The sequence below is a fragment of the Anastrepha ludens genome, chromosome 6, assembly GCF_028408465.1.
Source record: "Anastrepha ludens isolate Willacy chromosome 6, idAnaLude1.1, whole genome shotgun sequence".
In the NCBI taxonomy this organism is placed as follows: Eukaryota; Metazoa; Arthropoda; class Insecta; order Diptera; family Tephritidae; genus Anastrepha; species Anastrepha ludens.
Genome location: NC_071502.1, coordinates 109,262,796 through 109,283,233, shown reverse-complemented (window position 1 = coordinate 109,283,233; position 20,438 = coordinate 109,262,796). Strand labels below are relative to the sequence as shown.

The following is a 20,438-nucleotide window of genomic DNA, read 5'->3' as shown; positions in this document are numbered from 1 at the left end:
TATTATTTCACAAAAATTGGTAGCAGCTCATAGTTCTTGAAAGGGACCACTATGGAGCAATTGCTGCAGCTATTGGCGAAGGAAGTCAAGCTTGTTATATTATTAGGTCGAGGCTAGAGGAAGTAATATTGAATCGATGCTCCACAAAAGCCTGCCAGTGTATACTTATCTAGTCATATTCCAAGCAGAGATTTTCGAAATAGAATAGAAATCTGCTTCAGAAAATCCCTTCATTGAATTACAAATACGATTAGTGTCATATATTTAAGTTGTTATAAAGGCCATAAATTGATATAAAGGACTTGGAGCTTGTTGGCGTCTGCAAAATTCTCTTCAACTTTTGGAGCAGCCATAAAAAAGCATCATTTGTGATCTACTGAGAAGCATGAGCGAGTTGAAAGCAATGACACAGCTGATTGCCTGGTGAAACTCGTGTCCAGATCACTCCAGCGGAGCATTCAAAGGCCAAAATGCAAAATCGCTTGGGGGATCAATGTTTTCCACCCAGTGGCGTAGTCGAATAGATCTAGTACCAAGAGAAAAGAAATGAACAGTCTATGAAGTTCTCTACTCGTTTTCAGAGCATCGCAATTTTCTCAAATTTTATAATATAATTTCGAAATTTATAATATAGTTTTTGTAATGTAATATTTTTAAAATTTTCAAAATTTAGAATACCAGTCAACAAAAAACAAAATCAGTCAGAGAGATGCATGACTCTTTCTTATAGGATTTGTGGATGAATTCTATGATGAAAGTCCAAAGAAAAGGACACTTAAAACAAAAACTAGAACGTGACACTCTCCAAACTTCAGCTCTCCCTAAATTATTGGAAGCTTGAACCTGCTAGCCTCAGGCTTTGCGTGAACCTTTTGATGGTTCTTTTCAAAGTCTACAAAAAATGTTGTTTTAATTGTTTTGGCTATTTAAAAAATTTTTTGTTGAAAAAAAAAAATGTTGTTTTTGTTAAAAATTTAAGCAAAATCTTTATTTTTGCCATTTTTGAAAAACACCTTTTCTCCTTTTTTATTTTATTTTTTTCAACAAATAATTGGATGCTCGATAGTGTATATATACATACATACATACCTGTATGTCTGCTAGCCTAAGATTCTGAGTGATCTTTTATGAGGGTTCTTCTTAAGATTTTTATAATTTTTGTTTATTTTTGTGGATAAAATATAAGCTTTAAGAAATTTTGTGTTGCAAAGGAAATTTTTTTGTTGTTGAAAATGTAAGCAAAACTTCCAATTTTGCCTTTCGATGTTCCTCATTTTTTTCTTGTATTTTCAATATTCTAGGAAGCCCTTATACTGATTTTCAAAAATTACACAAAAAGTTTTAACAAACAAAAAAAAAAAAATTTTTGGTTTCTTTAATATGATTTGAATAGTGTCCCAAAATATTAAACAAATATATGAAAATGCTCAAAAGAAGTGAAGATATTTCGTTTCGAAAAGCACTAGGGGAGAATGGGGAGTTGTGAGACATAGGGAGTTGTGAGACATTGTTACCGTTCGGCATTATTCATTTGTTTACATTCGATTTTAAGTGTCAACAAGTGTTCTCGATGCGATCTCACTTTTTAGCTAGCATTGATCATATTTACTCGCATTCGACGCGTCTCTCCAGTTACTGTGTTTTGGAATTTCTCGGTAAGTTTTTTTCATCATTTGTTTTGCGATACATTTGATCAGTTGTTGAAGCAAATTGCAAATGTTAATATATACAAATTATTAATTGTCCTATTAGCTTTGAATTTACACATTCACTTGGGCATGAACGTTCGATGTGTTTATGACTACGCGGCCATTTATAAAAAAAACGATTTGGGGAGTTGTGAGACACCGTTCTTTTCGACGTTTTAACACATCTTTCATAAGTACCTCGCAATATTCATGCATTGTTTGTATATATATCATGAAATTTGAAGAAGAAGAAGATTTTTCCATCATCTGCAAAGGTGCAATACCGAAAAAGTTAAGCAGAAACAACTCGATTCATTGCAATGTATGCGATCGAGCTGTGCACCTAAAGTGTGCCAATTTACGAACTGGTTATTATACATGTTCTCACTGCGAATCATCAAATTGATGGCTTTGCATTTTTTATACACTTTTTTATAACAATTGTCTTTTCTTTTTTATTTTTCATCTTAATAAAGAACTAACAACTAAAATAAGTCATTTTTATTGATTTAAACCATGGTGTCTCACAACTCCCAACATTTTTGTATTTTGTATTATATTTTATATTATTATATACAATTTTTTTCTCACAACTCCCCATTCTCCCTTACATAAAATTTTTCAATATTGCATAAATCGTAAAATTTCAAATAATTACCAAAAATTCAAAGAAAAATTTAAAATTTTTTCAGCTTACTTTTATATATGTATATATACTTTTTTATACTCATACCTAAAAATAAACCAATTTTTCCAAACTTTTACGACAATTTCTTCAATACCTGCATCACTTGACAGAATGGCTCTTCACTTTCAATAAAATTTTTGATACAGTTTTTATAAAAATTTTCAACATTTAAATTTTCATTTCCAGCCATTTGAAATTTTTTTAATAAAAACAAAATACACTACCTTTAAAATTTTTCGCTTTACATTAACGATTAGTGCTGTGACTTACTTAAAATAGCCTACTTACAGGAGCTCCTTCAGCCGTATTTTGCATTAATTGTTTTCTTTTTTTACTTTAAATTCAATGCATGTTTGCATATCTCTAAACCCATTACACGCTACCTCATTCCCCCCCCGACCCACTCCACTTTGGTCTCAGTCTGCCTCACCTAGCACTTCCGGTTTTGTTTTTAATAAATTATGCGCAATCGCCGATAATTAATGACATGAATTGCGAATTTTTTTTAGCAAAGCAAACACACACCCCCTATGGCATATGCTAACGAAAAAATATATGACTGCTGGCAATTATTTTAATTGTTATTTTTGTGATAAGCAAAATATGTGCTTTTACTTGCTGGCACGCAAAGTCAGCATTGAACAAATTTATGGCGAGGCAATAAAAATGTATAAGTACATACGTACAGACAGAGTAAGTTTTCATGTTATTGCAAAAACCAGTATATACACATATATGTACATATGTATTTACACAGTAAGTACGTGGATTCTAAAAATAAAAGCATTTTAATGTTTTGAAGGCTGCAAGGTGAATAAAAAAATGTATAAAAATAGTAAAGGCATTTTTCATAGAAAAAAAAAAAATAAATAAATAAAAATAAAAATTAAAATTAAAGAAAATAACAATACAAACAAATAAAAAAGGCATTTTACATAGAAAAATTCATTTATTAGTAAAAATATCTTTCCTTTTCACACATCTTCTTCACCTTCATGCTCTATTGCTATATGTGACCCAAAGCAGAAGTGCTTTTATTGGGGTTCTTTGTTTTTTGTTTCTTATATATTTTATCTCTACTTTTCTATTCATTTATTTTTCAGTTCGTTGCATTCCATTCTTGATATCCGCATAGCTTACTAATATTTAAAATGATTTACGCTGCGATCACAACCAAACGAATTCAATGAAAAATTATGCGCCTAAATGATTGCTACAAAATTTGCAATGCAAAAAGGCAGCACGCATTGCTACAAGACTCAATTCTTTGATACAATACAAATCTGTTAAAAAGGGGTTAGTGGAATTTTTGGTTTGGCTTTAATAATATTTCCAAAAGTGCGAACCAGTTTTTTGCGACTAGTTCGTCACTAGTTCAAAATAAATCCAAATAAAACACTGATCTAGAATTTGCTTCCACTTTTATGAAAAATTAATATAAAATTTAAAAATTAATGCAATAAATGCATTTATAATTTTGTGGAAAAGAAGATTGTAGAAACGTTTGTAAGAAAGTTGCCGTAGTTCGGCTGCACAGGAGTCACTATAATTGCATCTCCAGTAAATGCGAACACTCAGCAGTAGCCGCTCTGTACACAAGAAAAAGAACTTAGTTGCGCACCTAATAGATATAACTATTCAAAGTTTGTAGTAACTGAGAAGCATTACAACAGATATGTAATAAAAATTAGATCTCATATTTCGATTTGAACTCTATTTTCGAGCTAAAGAGGAAGGATTGAAATTGAAAATCATAGAAACTTCGTAGGCTAACATTCCAAAACTCTCAATTAGCTTTTACGAGTACATACAAGATCCCTCCAAGTGAAATGCATGCGAAATCCCTCCTTTCCAATGTTCGAAAAACTTATACGTGAAGCTATATTGGATACAACTGAAAGAGAAATCACCATGAAATAACTTTGGTTCTTCTAATAACTAAACAAAATTTAAAGTTATTAGAATACAGACTTTTTAAAAATGATTTTTTTTTTACTTTTATGTTATTTCAAAATTAATATATATTATGTTTTTCAAAATCCATCCATCCATCCAAATCCATATTTTTTTAAATTGCTAGATCTTTTCAAAATTTGTATTTTTTCAGGATTTTATATTAACTCAAAACTCTTAATATTTTTTCAAAATTATATATTTTTTTTAATTTTATATTTTTCAAAACTCTTTATTATTTTTAAAGATTTTATATATTTTCATAATATTTTTTTTTTTCAAAATTATATATTTTAGTAAATTTTATATTTTCTCAAAACCATCAATCTTATATTTCTTCAAAATTTTAGATTTTTCAAACTTTTATATTTATTTAGAACTCTTTATATTCTTTCAAAACATTATATTTTTTCAAATTTCATATTTTTTCAATTCCATATTGTTTCAGAATTGTATGTGTTTTAAAATTGTAATTTATTTTAAAATTTTAGATTTATTTAAAATTTTATAATTATTCACAATGTTCAATATTTTATCGCGTGTACAACTAATTAATTTCGTATTTGTTACTAACCTCATATCTATTTATGTAGTTAATATTTTGACATTGACAGCTATTCTATGTTAAAGCACGCCAAAAAATCAAAAACACACAAATTTTTTTCATTACAGTCAATATGTCAAATTACGTTCCAACAAAACAGTGTTTGCGAGAGGTTTGCTTTTGCAAGAGAAGCACATCGTTTACTCTCAGAAGCTTATCCTGAATATGTCAGTGTGGTTTGCACGATTTAAAAGTGGTGATTTTGACACAGAAGGCAAAGGCGATCAGGTCCATAAAAACACTTTGAAAACAAGAATTGGAGGCATTACTCGATCAAGATCCATGTCAAACTCAAGAAGAACTTGGAAAAACATTGGAAGTCACTCAACAAGCCATCTCTAAACGTTTAAAAGCAGCCGGATACACAAGCAAGGAAATTGGGTGCCACACGAATTGAAGCCGTGAGACGTTGAGAGACGATGCATGTCTGAAATGCTGCTTAATCGCCAACAAAAGAAATCGTTTTTACATCATATTGCCACTGGCGATGAAAAGTGGATTCATTACGGCAACCAAAAGCGTGAAAGATCATATGTGAAGCCAGGCCAACCAGGCAAATCAGCACCAAAGCCGAATATTCATGGTTTTAAGGTAAGGCTCTGTATTTGGTGGGATCAGAAGGGTTTGCTGTACTATGACCTGTTAAAATCGGGTCAGACTATCACGGGAGAGCTATACAGGCAACAATTGATACGTTTGAAGCAAGCAATAGCCGAATAACGGCCAGAATGGGCGACCAGACACGAGAAATTGATTTTCCATCATGACAATGCTCGGCCACGTGTTGCAGTACCGGTCAAAAATTATTTGGAAAATTCCGGATGGGAAATTCTACCTCACCCGCCCAGACATAGCTCCTTCTGATTACCATTTGTTTCTAGTTCGGGAGCCGCTGGTCATTTTGATCTCATCATTTCATGCCGACTGATTTTAATACTGACGGCAGACGCCATCCATGGGATGACGAAACCAACCGTCACCTGGTCCAGTAGCGATGGGTACGTGCGTACGATGCTGCGAAACGTGTCGAAAAAAAATTTTTAACAACTCATTTTATACCGGTTGAAATTTTTTTCATGTATTATTGACATTTAGTAGAATAAAAAAGAAATAGTCAGCTGCGGGGTAGAGGGGGGGAAACACGTCAGCTGAACAGGTGAACTTGTAAAAAAATTGAAAGGTAGGGGTCATTTTGACCTCATCATTTCATGCCGACTGATTTTAATACTGAAGGTAGACGCCATCCAATGGATGACGAAACCAACCGTCAGCTGCTTCAGTAGCGGTAGTATTTATTCAAAACTGTTTATATTCTTTCAAAATTTTTTATTTTTTAATTTTTTTTTTCAATTTTATATATTTTCAAGATTTACATTTTTCAAAGTTATATATACAATATATTTTTAAATTCAATATTTTTTTCAAAATTTCTATTTATTTAAAACTCTTTTTGTTTAAAAATTTTATATTTTTACCGAATTATATGGTATATTTTTGTATATTTTATATTTTTGTAAAGCTTTACATTTCTTTTTAATTTTATTCTTTTTCAAAAGCTTAGAATTTTTCAAAGGTTATATGTTCTTCAAACTTTTATATTTATTCAAAATTTTATATTTTTTCAACATTTTATACTTATTGAAAACCCTACTCTACTCTAAATTTTATATATTTTTTTAATATATCATTTTTCAAAATTTGTAAAATTTTTTAATTTATAATTTTTAAAAATTTTATATATATTCAAAACACTGTATTTTTTCAAATGTGCATATTTTTTTATTTAATTTTTTTTTGTTTAAAATTATTGTGAAACTTTACTCAACACCTCGCTAGAGCGGTATTTCGAACAGATTTTCTGCACGTTTTCCAATTATGAAACTGGGAAAGATTACTCAGCAAAGTCTAAGATATTAAAAATTTTGAACAAAAAAATACATAACTTTTTTCTCAAAAAAGTTTTAAAGTATATTTTATCCGAAAATCAAAAATTCATAGAAATTTTGAAATAAACTGAAAATAAATAAGAAATTTTCAAATTATTAACTCTTGTCAATATTTTTTAAATATAATTCTATTACTAAAATAATAATTATTAACAAAATTCCAAAATACTTGGCATGGACTCGCTCTTTGCCATTATTCAAGAATACAAATAAAAACTTTCTTCTTTTTCCTAGTTTTCTATTCCTGGCAGGCACCCTTGGTGTGAGTTTGATATGCAGCCAAGTGTGCGATGGTATGAGTGCTTGGTATTTTTTCTTGAGCGCATTGACGCGGTTGCTATGCCATATTAGAATTTTTATGACAACATTAAAAGTAATAAAAAAAAAAATGCAAAATAATGTATTTTACTTGAAAAATTTACATTAACAAATATTTTTAATATACTTCTTAGCTATGCTTTTCATTGAGAACTACCAGAAGTTGTAGTATTTTTTAGACATTTAGATATGATTTTCCATGAAATGTATTCATTTCTTATGCATCCCTGTTATATTAAAGAGCAGATGATCTCAGCCGTGGGCATTTTTTTGACAACCAGCTGAGAGTGGTTTTACTTATTGGTCTGTACAATGAATGCTGTTCTTGTTGTAGCAGCATAAACATTCCCCATGCATATACGAGGAGTATCCTTGGCCGGATATAAATTAGGGTCGTTCCGGTTACGCAGCACCGACTGTCATAGAGTCATACAATGAACGCTCTCATCACTTGCTTTTCCTTCCAGAAGAAATTCCATGATATTCTCAAGAGGGCATCAGAATCAGTAACGGCATTGTCCGCAATATATGCGCCACTTTGCTTCATTATTATCGCTCCTTCCAACAGGCTATTTGTATTATAAGTATGTTTACTCTGCTCCACTTGCTCGATTCTCCCACATTCCTGCTTATCTGCTTATTTTATATCCCTCCACTTTTAGTCGCTTCAGTATTCCTTGTAGCCACAGTTACGTTTTCCATTTGGCCCTGAATTATATTAATGCCTCCAATAACTGCACAAAAGCGCTTCATTTGTGCAACTTAATGTTACTGGCACGTACTTGAAATCATTGAAATGCGGGTGTTGGATGTATTTGCACTGTCAGCCAGATCCATTAGCATGAAGTGAGTGAAAGAAAACAAGCATTCGCACTCTTTTTCTCTATGCACTGTCACCTTCCCATTCCAAGCTCATAAACCACATTTGCTAATGATAATTCAATGCTGGGGCAGGAGAAAAGCTGCAGGGGGAAGTAGTTGAAGAAAGTTAAGGAAAAAAGTAGAAGAAATAATTGCAGCGCATAATGAGCTGCACAATGAGTGAACAAGTGATTGGTCGGCACTTAGCTCTGTTGTATGGATAGAACATAGAAGTATGTCTACTATGTAAGGAATGCCGGAGAATAGTGTCTTTAGATAAGGCGTCTGGCTGTGAAGTCGCAAAATATGTCTTAGCATTCTCGCCAGTTACTGGACAGGCACTATGAAAGTGATTGGCAAAATGTGGGGTAAGGCAAATAATCATATGGACTAACACAGAAGAATAGATGTACACATGGAGGTGTTTGTATGTATATGTTGTAATAAGTATATCTAAATATTTATATGTACTTGTATAGCATTCAGTTGAATCCAAAATATTTCTATGCTCAGCTCTCTCCAGCAATTTTAGTTTCTAAGTTTGTATTTTGTGTAAAATACATAACAATTATGTGCATCTGTGTTAGTTAGCATTGCCGCTTGCTGAAACGTGTGCACAAATTTACATTCCTCTCGCTTAGCATTGGCGTCCGTAAATATTTGTGGCGGCAGTTATAACAATGGTAACCGCAACAAAAATGGCAAGCATTTCACTGGATAATTTGGTCAGTGGCAATTGCGAAACGTGATCCAAAGGAGAATACTCGCACGTTTTCTATACAGTAATAGGAATATGTCCTTCCACACATGGTGAAGCCAGAAAAAAATTATGTGAAGCAAAATTGTTGGTGTTGTAAAGAAGCTAAGCGCAAAGTGAAAAAAATGCATTGGTCTTTGAAAAAAAAAAAATAAAATAGTGAGTCACTGAGAATCGTTTCTTTAAGCATTTTTGGTGTGTGGCATATTGTCATACGTCTGCGTTTTATGGAGAAAACGCGCAAGACAGTTAGCAGTAAACCTAATTTATTCTTGATTGCTAGCAACAGTCACTTCACAATTGATATATTTTATTTGATGATATTAGAATTTAGTGGAAGACAAAGTTGTGTAAACCAAAAAATTGTGGAAAATATAAAAATGTAAATTTTCGAAATTTTTATGAAAGTTTAGCGGTTTTTCACATGTGTTGTTAAAAGATTGGGACTTTAATTTATTCTGCTATTTTTAGATGATCCTATGTGATCTCTTGCATGTTGGAATAGTCTCTGCTCAGCTGCTTTAGTATTTAAATTTTTATTATTAAAATTATGAGTAAATTCTTAATTAAAATTTTTTTGCATAAGACACTATGCCATAAAATTTTGATTGAAATGAAAATTACTTTACAAATAAAAGATTGATTAAAATTTTTAATGAGTTCGTAATTAAAATTAGTATGAATTTTTTTAAATAAAATACAGTGAAATTAACCCTGCTACTACGTTGAGGTCTTTTGATGACCCAAATTGCATATAACCTCATGCGTTTACAGTTATAATATTTGTATTCAATAACAACGAAACCAAATACTTTCAGTTCTGTGCTAAATATTGTAGTGATCAGTTGCTATTGTAAATCTAAGTTTATAGACGATAGATTTTGATAAAACATGGAATCTAGACATACTGTAAGTATATATAATCGACTTTTTTCTTTCTAAATTCATACCAGTAGTTATACGGTAAAATTCGTGGTTGTATTTACTTGGCCATAATGTCAGCGTGGACAAATGACTGAACATGACATTGGTGCATTCTTGAGTGACCTTGAAGACGATGCAAGTGATGATTGTGATGCTAATTTTGTACTTGAGGAAGACGAATGTTTATCTTCAGAACAATCCATTTCCAGTGGCGCAGAAGCCTTCTCTTCATTGACCGTAACTAATAGCATAGAAGTTTTTGATAAAGATCGGATGATAAAGTGGACAACAATACCTTCTTTGCAATGTCTAAGTCGTGCAGCAAGTGAAAATATTCTTCACGGAAAACCTGGAGTGACTTCTTATGTTATTCATCGTATTTCAAAAATTCGTGATACTTTTGATGTATGCCTTACATAAGCTATGAAAAGGGATATAATTCACTACAGCAATTTGCAAGGAAGTGCTGTTTTCGAAAATTTTCAAGCTATAGATGCTACTGAGTTCGATGCTTACCTAGAACTTCTTATACTTATTGGTATTTATTTACAATATATTTTTCCTATTATAATTGTATAACGGACATATTATTCTTTTAGGAGTCTACCGGTCATACGGTGAAAGTCTTAACTCCCTGTGGGACGAGTTTCATGGACGACCGTTTTTGAGAGCAATCATGTCTTTAGAGCGATTTAGCAATATTTCTCGTGTACTAGGCAAAGAAGAAGATCAGAACAAAGAGGAGATAAAGTTGCTCCTATTCGCACATTTTATGAGCAATGGACTCAAAACTTGCAGCTGCTTTACGTTCCAAGTGCTAACATAACGATTGACGAACAGCTTATTCCGTTCCGAGGTAGATGTCCTTTCAAAGTATACATTCCAAGTAAACCTGGGAAATATGGCATGAAAGCGTGGATAGAAGCGGATTCTGACACCGCATTTTGCTTACAGTTCCAAATATACTTGAGCAAAGTAGGAGACAATGCTGAAAGGAATCAAGGCGAACGGGTTGTTCTAGACTTAGTGTCTTCATACCGTGGCCGAAATCTGACTACCGATAATTTTTTTACGAGTCATAACCTTGCATTAGGACTGCTAAAGCAGAAAATTACTATTGTTGGCACAGTAAGGAACAACAAACGTTTTCTGCCGGTTCATGCAAAATCACAAGAACTGCGTGAGCTTCCAATACACTCAAGTAAATTTTTTTTTCATGAAAAAGAAACTGTAGTTTTGTATGTGCCTAAAAAATACAGAATGATTTATTTGCTTAGCACCCTTCACCATAATAGCAACATTTTGGAAGATCATCCAAAAAAAATTCCGGAAATAATTGAATACTACAACTCGACAAAAGGTGGAGTCGAAACATTGGACCAAATGGTTCGTACATATTCGTGCAAAAAGAAAGCCAATCGGTGGCCAGTTGCCTTTTTCTAATTTATTAGATATTTCTGCTTAAACGCTTTTATAATATGGAGCGAAATATATCCTGAACGGCAAAAAAATAAATTGCACAAAAGGCACCTATTTTTAGAGCAACTCGGAGAAGTTTTAGCTCAAGAACATATCAAGAGGCGTAGTCGGCTTGCTCGCGCAGAAGCCTCTGCATCATTGGTACGAAGAATTCGAGAAGAAGACAGTGCATCACCATCTACGAATTCGCCTTCTCCAAAACGAAAATGCGCTAGTGAACGGAAAAGGTGCAAATTTTGCCTGTCGAAAGGAACCTGTTTGTCCGTCACACCGACACACAACCACTCTAACGATGGCATATTGCATTGATCACAAGCCTTAAAAATATTTTTGAACTGTACAAATTCGAATTTTCTCAATAAAAAAATGTGGGGTCAAAATAAGACCCGAACATAACATGTGTATTTTTTTTCTAACATAGTAGCAGGGCTAAAAAAAAACTTTTAGAAAAAAAATTTATTGAAACTTTTAAAATTTAATGAATTGAAATTAGTTATAATTTGTGACATTTACTTTAATTATGATTCTATACCGTAAATTTTTTTTTGCAAAAAATGTTAAAAAAAATTATACAATTTTTAATAAAATTATATCTCATTTGTTGCAGTTACTTAAATTAAAATACTCTGCCATACAATTTTTATTGCGAAAAATACTTTTATAAAAAAAAAACATTTTACCAACATTTTTAATCAAAATTTCTTTACATAAAATACTCTGCCATACAATTTTTATTGAGTAAAATACTTTTATAAAAATAAATTTAACAAAATTTTTGGTTAAAATTTATTTACGTAAAATACTCTACCATAAAATTTATATGAAAAAACTGTCATCTTTCATATGCAGTTTTTATTAAAAAAAAATGTTGATACAAAAAAAATTTAGTAAAATTATTTATAAATTCCAATTTAAAATATTTTTACATAAAATATTATGCCCCGAAATTTTGTATCAAAAAAAGTTGCTTTTGTAAGTAAAAATTTTTATTTAGAAAAAAAATAAACTGAAGTTTTTATTACAAAAAATTACTTTTATAAAAAGACGTTTTATGAAAATTTTTAAATAACATCTTAAATTAAATTGGTTATCATTTGGGGCAGTAACTATATAATAAAATACTCTGCCATACAGTTTTTATTGAAAAAATATCTTTTATAAAAATAAATTTTATTAATTTTTCTCGTAAATTGTTCATTAAAATTTCTTTACATGAAATGATATGCTATGTAATTTTTTATGAAAGAAGTTACTTTTGTAAAAATGAATTTTAGTTGAATTTTTAGTAACTTCTTAATAAATAATAATAAGGAAATACTAAGCCATACAATTTTTATTTAAAAAAATAACTTTGTAAAAATAAATTTAATTTTTTATGAAAAATAGTTATATACAGCTATGGTCAGACATTTATCGCACTTTATATTATACTAATAAATAATGCAGTTACTTCTAAGAGAGTGCAAATTTTCTTAATTTTGTTTTCAGCATGATACGAGTTATTTATGCCCAAAAAATAACCGTTATAATTCTTTCGTATTTTTATTGCTTATTTTTTCTTGAGTTCTGTCTCAATTACGTTGACAACTATTTAGCGCACTTACACGTGTTTTTCTCTTACATGCGACCGGTTCGGCAAATAACTATTTTTTGTGGTGAATATTTAATTAATAACGTCTATTATTTAAATTTTTGCTGAAATGACTAGAGGAAAGTGTTGTTCAGTTGAATAAAGAAAAATAGTATGGAACCTTTACCAAAAGAGGACCAATCAAGTGAAGCTTTCCAGAATAGTGCATTGTTCAAGAAAAATGGTATACAATGCCATCAGAGATGTCAAGTCGGATGCTAATTTATTAAAACAAAAAAAAATTCGTAAAGCTCCGCCACGTAAAAGTTCCCCCGTGAGGATCAAATAATTGTAAGGAAAAGTCGATCGGATCTTTTTATCTCTTCATGAACGATAGCGGCTGAAGTAAGGGCAGAATTAGGCTTAGTTGTGTCCAGTAAGCTCGTGCGAAGGCGTCTGAATGAAAATAAAATATTTGGTCGCATAAGCAGAAAAAAACCGCTCCTATCAAAAAATAATATTAAATCGCGTTTATCATTCGCGCGTAGGCACCTATTCGAAAAGACAGAGTTTTGGAAACGAGTACTTTTTACGGATGAAACTAAAATAAACCGCATCGGTCCTGATGGAAAAACGTATGTACATCGTAAAAAAAATCAGAAAATCAATCCACGGTACACAAAAAAAGACGGTGAAGAATGGCAGTGGGAATTTAAAATCGAAAACTTGTGGAATGATGTCAAGACGTTGGTTGGACATAAAAAATTTAAAAATATCGATCAACTTTGAGAAGGTGTACAGGAAGCATGGAACTCTATTCCTTTGGACAGGTGCCGAAAGTTAATAGAGAGTTTACCACGCAGGTGTGAAGCAGTTATGCAGAATAACGGCTATTCTACCAAATATTGATATGGTAAATAATAATAGTCAACAATCTTTTCTCAATCCTTACAAATATTTCATATTTTTTACAGAAATTGTCCAAATCCCACTATGACCAAATAAGAATTACTTCTATTTTATCATATTTTTACTAGGGAAAACTGTCTACTTTAAGTTATTTTGTCTTATAATAAAGTGTTAAATATATTTAGTTAAAAAAACTGGATTTAATTTGGTTTCACATCATTTAATCGAGCATTATATTGAACTCTTTTTAAGTGCGCTAAACGTTTGACCATAGCTGTATATATATAATTGGCACGTACACCCCTTTTGGGTGTTTGGCCGAGCTCCTCCTCCTATTTGTGGTGTGCGTTTTGATGTTGTTCCACAAATGGAGGGACCTACAGTATCAAACCGACTCCGAATGGCAGATATTTTTTTATTTTTATCAAAAAATACTTTTACAGGAAGAAAGAACTTTTAGCGACTTTTTTTTTAATTATGGTGTTATAATTGTTTGCAGTTGCGTTACATAAAATAATATACCATGGAATTTTTTGTAAAAGAAATGTTTTCAATCATTTTTTTTCACATAGTGCATTTTTATTTCCAATTTTTTACAAATAAAAGCAAATTAAGCACAGTAGCGATTTTTAAATTTTATTTAATTTCTTTGCAATTTATTAAACATGCATTTTCTATGTAATAAAATAAATCTATTATATCTTCTTCTTCTTAATTGGCGCTATAACCGCTTACGCGATTTTGGCCGAGTTTAACAAAGCGCGCCAGTCGTTTCTTTCTCGTGCTAACCGGCGCCAGTTGGACACACCAAGTGAAGCCAAGTCCTTCTCCACCTGATCTTTCCAACGCAGAGGAGGCCGCCCTCTTCCTCTGCTACCACCAGCTGGTACCGCATCGAATACTTTCAAAGCCGGAGCGTTTGTATCCATTCGGACGACATGACCCAGCCAACGTAGCCGCTGGATCTTTATTCGCTGCGCTATGTCTATGTCGTCGTAAAGCTCATACAGCTCATCGTTCCATCGTCTGCGATATTCCCTGTTGCCAACGTGCAAAGGTCCAAAAATCTTACGCAGAATCTTTCTCTCGAACACTCCAAGCGTCGCTTCATCGGATGTTGTCATCGTCCAAGCTTCTGCGCCATACGTTAGGACGGGCATGATGAGAGTCTTGTAGAGTGTTAGTTTTGTTCGTCGAGAGAGGACTTTACTACTCAATTGCCTACTTAGTCCAAAGTAGCACTTGTTGGCAAGAGAGATTCTACGTTGGATTTCAAGGCTGACATTGTTATCGGTGTTAATGCTGATTCCTAAATAGACGAAGTCTTTTACAACCTCAAAATTATAACTGTCAACAGTGACGTGGGTGCCGATACGCGAGTGCGCCGACTGTTTGTTTGAAGACAGGAGGTACTTCGTTTTGTCCTCGTTCACCACCAGACCCATTCGCTTTGCCTCTTTATCCAGTTTGGAGAAGGCAGAACTAACAGCGCGGTTGTTAAGGCCGATGATATCAATATCATCGGCATACGCCAGCAATTGTACGCTCTTATAAAAAAATTGTGCCTGAGCGATTAAGTTCTGCGGCTCGCACGATGCTCTCCAACATCAGGTTAAAGAAGTCACACGACAGCGAGTCACCCTGTCTGAAACCTCGTTTGGTATCAAACGGCTCGGAGAGGTCCTTTCCAATTCTGACGGCGCTGTTGGAGTTGAGCAACGTCATCTTACATAGCCGTATTAGTTTTGCGGGGATACCAAATTCAGACATCGCGGCATACAGGTAACTCCTTTCCGTACTGTCGAATGCAGCTTTGAAGTCGACGAAAAGATGGTGTGTGTCGATTCTCCTTTCATGGGTCTTTTCCAAGATTTGGCGTATTGAGAATATTTGGTCGATGGTAGACTTTCCAGGTCTGAAGCCACACTGATAAGGTCCAATCAGTTGGTTGACGGTGGGCTTCAGCCTTTCACACAATACGCTCGCTAGAACCTTATAGGCGATATTTAGAAGACTAATCCCGCGGTAATTGGCACAAATTGCAGGATCGCCCTTCTTATGGATTGGGCAGAGCACACTTAAATTCCAATCGGCAGGCATGCTTTCATCCGACCATATTTTGCATAGGAGCTGATGCATGCACCTTACCAGCTCCTCGCCGCCATGTTTGAATAGCTCAGCCGGCAGTCCGTCGGCGCCCGCGGCTTTGTTGTTCTTTAGCCGCGTTATCGCTATTCTCACCTCGTCATGATCGGGTAGCGGAACGACAATTCCGTCGTCAACGATTGGGGTATCGGGATCTTCACTTTCTCGGTGACATGCGCAGCTGTCACTGTTTAATAGGTTCGAGAAGTGTTCCCTCCATAATTTAAGATTGCTCTGTACGTCGGTCACCAGTTCGCCGTCTTTGTTCTTACAGGAAAACGCCCCGGTCTTAAAACCTTCTGTAAGCCGCCGAACTTTCTGGTAGAATTTTCGGGCGTTGTTCCTGTTGGCCAGCATCTCAAGCTCTTCGCACTCACGTATTTCGGCCTCTCGTTTCTTCTGTCGGATAATACGTCTCTCTTCCTTTTTCAGCTCTCTGTAGCGATCCCACATGGCTCGCGTTGCGCCCGATCGCAGCGTGGCTCTATAGGCGGCATCCTTTCTTTCTGCGGCAGCATGACATTCCTCGTCGTACCAATTGTTTTTTCGGGCTCGCCGGAATCCGATTTCTTCTTCGGCGGCGGTACGTAGAGAACGAGAAATGTTATGTTAAATCTATTATATACATTTATCAAATTCCCTTTTGTAATAATTCCCATTGTAATAATTTTAAATTTTTTGTACATAAGTAATCGTTTATATGCAGTTCTTTGGTATGCTCCGGTTTAGTTACCAGCAGCCAGGACATTTTTCACTATTTAAAATTTTTTTTCATTGAAATTTTTATTAACATTTCCGGCGCTTTCTGTTTAATTTTATTTAATTCCTTTATATTAATGCCTTTGTAATTGAAAAAATTACATTTTACTCATAAAATTATTTTAAAAAGCTGAAAGTTGTGTAACCAAAATTATAAAAAAGGTTGTGCCAATAAGACATGCCAAAAACTTTATTTTTAATCTGTTAAGTTTTTTAATTAATTTTTTATGTTAAGTTTGAAATGCATCATTACGTAACATTTATTCATAATTTCAGTATTTAAATAAGAAAAAAAAGACAAAAAGAAAATATGCATAATTTTCAAAATTGCATTTGCATTCAACGATAGTTGATACCATTTAAATTTGTTTGAATACCTGCATTTTCACAAGAAATTGAATTTCATTTAGTTAATTAACCAACTCGTACGGATATTCATTTAACGCCATCATTGCCGCTCAATTAGCTACTTAAAATGAGGCCAGCGCGCTTGTACGTGTGTTGGTGGAGGTATAAGTCTGTGTGATTGGAGGTGTAAGTTTACGTTGCAAAAATATTAATGAAATATTTATGTAAAAATGTAAAAGTGGATACGTAGATATAAATACAAAGTGACAGCTCAAGGCTTTTTAAACACACACACCCGCAAAACTATGAATGTATGAATATAAATGCTTACTTAGGTTTGCTTGAGTGCGCTTTTGTATAAAAAATTGAAAATTAAATAAAACACAAAAGCGTAAAATGCATACTTTTTTGTGTAATTCAACATGGGAAATCGCCAAGTGCACTTAAATGGAGTACAAATACGCTCATACATATGAACATTCGATGTATGTATGTATGTATGTATGTATGTATGTATGTATGTATGTATGTATGTGTGTGCATGGCATAAAAACCAACACACAATTGTAATTGGCAGTTGAACAAGCAGATACACTTAAGTGGGTACTTAACTAAGTATGTACGCACATGCATATGTTTGTATGTATTAATGGATATATATGTATTCATACAATGAAAGTAGCATATCACACACACACACAATGATTAACAGTGTAAGTGCATGTGGGTATGTGTGCATGTCACGCACATGAGCTAATATTCGAATCGATAAATTTTCATCCTGTTAACAGAGCAGTTAGGGGATAATACCGAAATTCAATTGTGCACACAAATAGTTGTGAGCTAATATTACAGCATAGACTTGATTTCACATATATACTGATATTTGTATGTATGGGCGAACAAATGCGTTATTCCTCGAAAAATAGTGGACAGCAAAATTTATTGATTACGAAATCAACAAAATGTGGAGAGACCGTAGAGCTGACAGTTCACTGACAAAATAAGAAAAATTTAGTTCTGTTTGTGGATTTTAGTATAGAAAAATAAAATTTTTTAAATACCAGGAATGGCCATTATCTGCTAGGAACCTAGGTAAGGCTCTCATTGTTATTAAAACACAACTCTTTAGGAAATCGCCGAGAGAGGCTATGCAGTATATAAAACTGTAAGTCACTCGGTTATTACGAAAGTCCTTTGCGATAACCAGTAATTAATAATTTTCTCTCTTATTCAAAAAATCCTTTCACACTGTTGTCAAGTTCTGCCAATCCATTCTACTAGATGGCACTTAGCCTATTAAAGTCTGCGGGAAAGTATTCAGCTCTGGAATTTTGTTGGTGTCCCTTGAGCATCGATGCAAATCTAAGGTTAATTCTTCAGGCGCTTAATCTCTCGTCTGGACATAGGGTATCAACCACGCCTGTGCGCTATCTTGTGTGATTTTTGGCAAAGTTCCAGCTCTTTTCGATGTTTCCAGCTTCCCTTTCAACTGTTTGTTTCCAAGTTTCCCTTGGTCTGCCAGGCTTGCGACCAACATTCGTGAGAGGGTCCCACTCCAATGCCTTTCGTGCAATACATGCATAATTTTTGCGTAGAGTGTGCCCAATACATCTCCATTTTTGGCGTTGTATGAACATTTGGATTGGCTCCCTTTGCGCCTTTTTCAGTACATCTGAGTTTGAAATTGTTTTGGGCAAAAAAAACGGAAGATGTTCCTCAGGCAGCGATTTATAAAAGCCTGAAGGTTCGTACTGACGGACTTGGTCACTTTCCATGTACTGCTAGAATAAAGTAGAACCGATATTACGTTGGATTTTAAAATTTTCATTTTTGTGTTAACGCTGATGTTGTTATTGCGCCACACAGAAGACAGCATACCAAATGCGGCTCTAGCTTTGCCGATGCGAGATTTTTCATCGATAAGGATAATTAATAACCATCAACCAAGGATAATAAGAAAACTCAACGCGTTGTTCTCAGCAGCCCTACTTTAGCGGGGCTAAAGTTTAGGCATCCTGCTTGTAACTTCTTCGTTAGACTTGCGGATATAGTAGGTTTCGATATAAACTACCTGATGAATTTCATCAGCAGTACGTACTGGTTAACACAACCTTAATTAGTCATTGTTCGGGCTTTTTCTCATACCACTTCAATTCAATCCCCATCTCAATGCTTTCATTTCCTGCGTCCTCTCCTTTTCTCTACTTGCAATAGTATCACAAACAACGTTCTTTGATTAATCGCTCAAGCGGGTCTTCTCATGGTCAACACATAACTTAGCCTAACCCAATCCAGACCCATAGAAAACTCAAATTTTTTTTCTAGCAATGCTGATTTGGCCCAGAATGTGTGCCTCTATAGACTTTTTCTTCTTCTTCATCTTTGCTTCACAAAAATGTGGTTTAGTAGTAGTTTAGCCAAGCCTGTTCTTCTTTTGAGTAGCTTCATATTCCAGTAAATCCTTCACTTCTCTATTTTTCGATAGTTGAGAGCTGCTCAAATTATCTGTAACAATCTGCATACGTCCAGACTTTTTAGGGGTCCTGCCATTAACTGTTATCACATGACTTGAGTATGGGAAACTCAAAGAATGAGTTTCATTAGGACCCAACCTTTCGAACTATTTTCTTTTTTTCTTCAGTTTTTGCTTTCAACACACTTTGTTATACCCAGAAATGCGCTCTGTTGTAGAAGGGAACAAATGGATCTTTTATATTTTCTCACTCAATTTGGGTAGAACGGAGTTGAACTGACCTTCGGTTTGCAGCTCCGACTAAGATACCTTTGAAGTGAAATAGTCTATCGAGACAAGCTTTCAATCTAGATTTTAGCCTCAGAAGACCATTGCTTATACACACAGAACATCACAAGTATCTGAGCACAAAGCTCGAAAGGGAACTCAGTTTGTTTTACCAACTCGATATTATTATTATTTCCAATGGGTCCTTCGCAAATCATCTATATCTACTAATATTATAAAGAGGAAAACTTTGTTTGTTTGTTTGTTTGTTTGTTTGTTTGTAACGAATAGGCTCAAAAACTACTGGACCGATTTTAAAAATTCTTTCACCATTCGAAAACTACATTATCCAAGAGTAACATGGATTACATTTTATTTTGGAAAAAAATAGGGTTCCGTCAGATATTTGGATTTTTCGGACACAAACTGAAAAAAATCTAATATATAAAATAAAGTCAACTTTTTGTGTGTGTTCGCTAACCGGCCGTGTCTGCACCGAATTAAACCAAACTTACACACATTGTTAAGAAGGTACTGAAGATGGTTTCCGTATAGTTTGGATACCTATTGGTGGATAGGGCTCGAGATATAGGTCAAAACGTGGACCCGGGTAACCTTCGGATGTGGGTATGGGTATCAAATGGAAGCTGTTGGTGAATGCTTTAGTTCAGAGTATTTTTCATGCCGCTCCGTGACTAGGGTCTCGAGATAGAGACCAAAACGTGGACCCTAGAATGTGTTTGTAC

The 20,438-nt window shown here is 33.8% G+C and overlaps 1 protein-coding gene across 1 annotated transcript in view; it reads right to left on the bottom strand.

The window, feature by feature from the left end:
- The window catches only part of LOC128866712 (protein kinase C, brain isozyme-like), a 99,953-nt gene that overhangs the window by 1,606 nt on the left and 77,909 nt on the right, over positions 1 to 20,438 (bottom strand). The gene's annotated exons all lie outside the window — the stretch shown is intronic.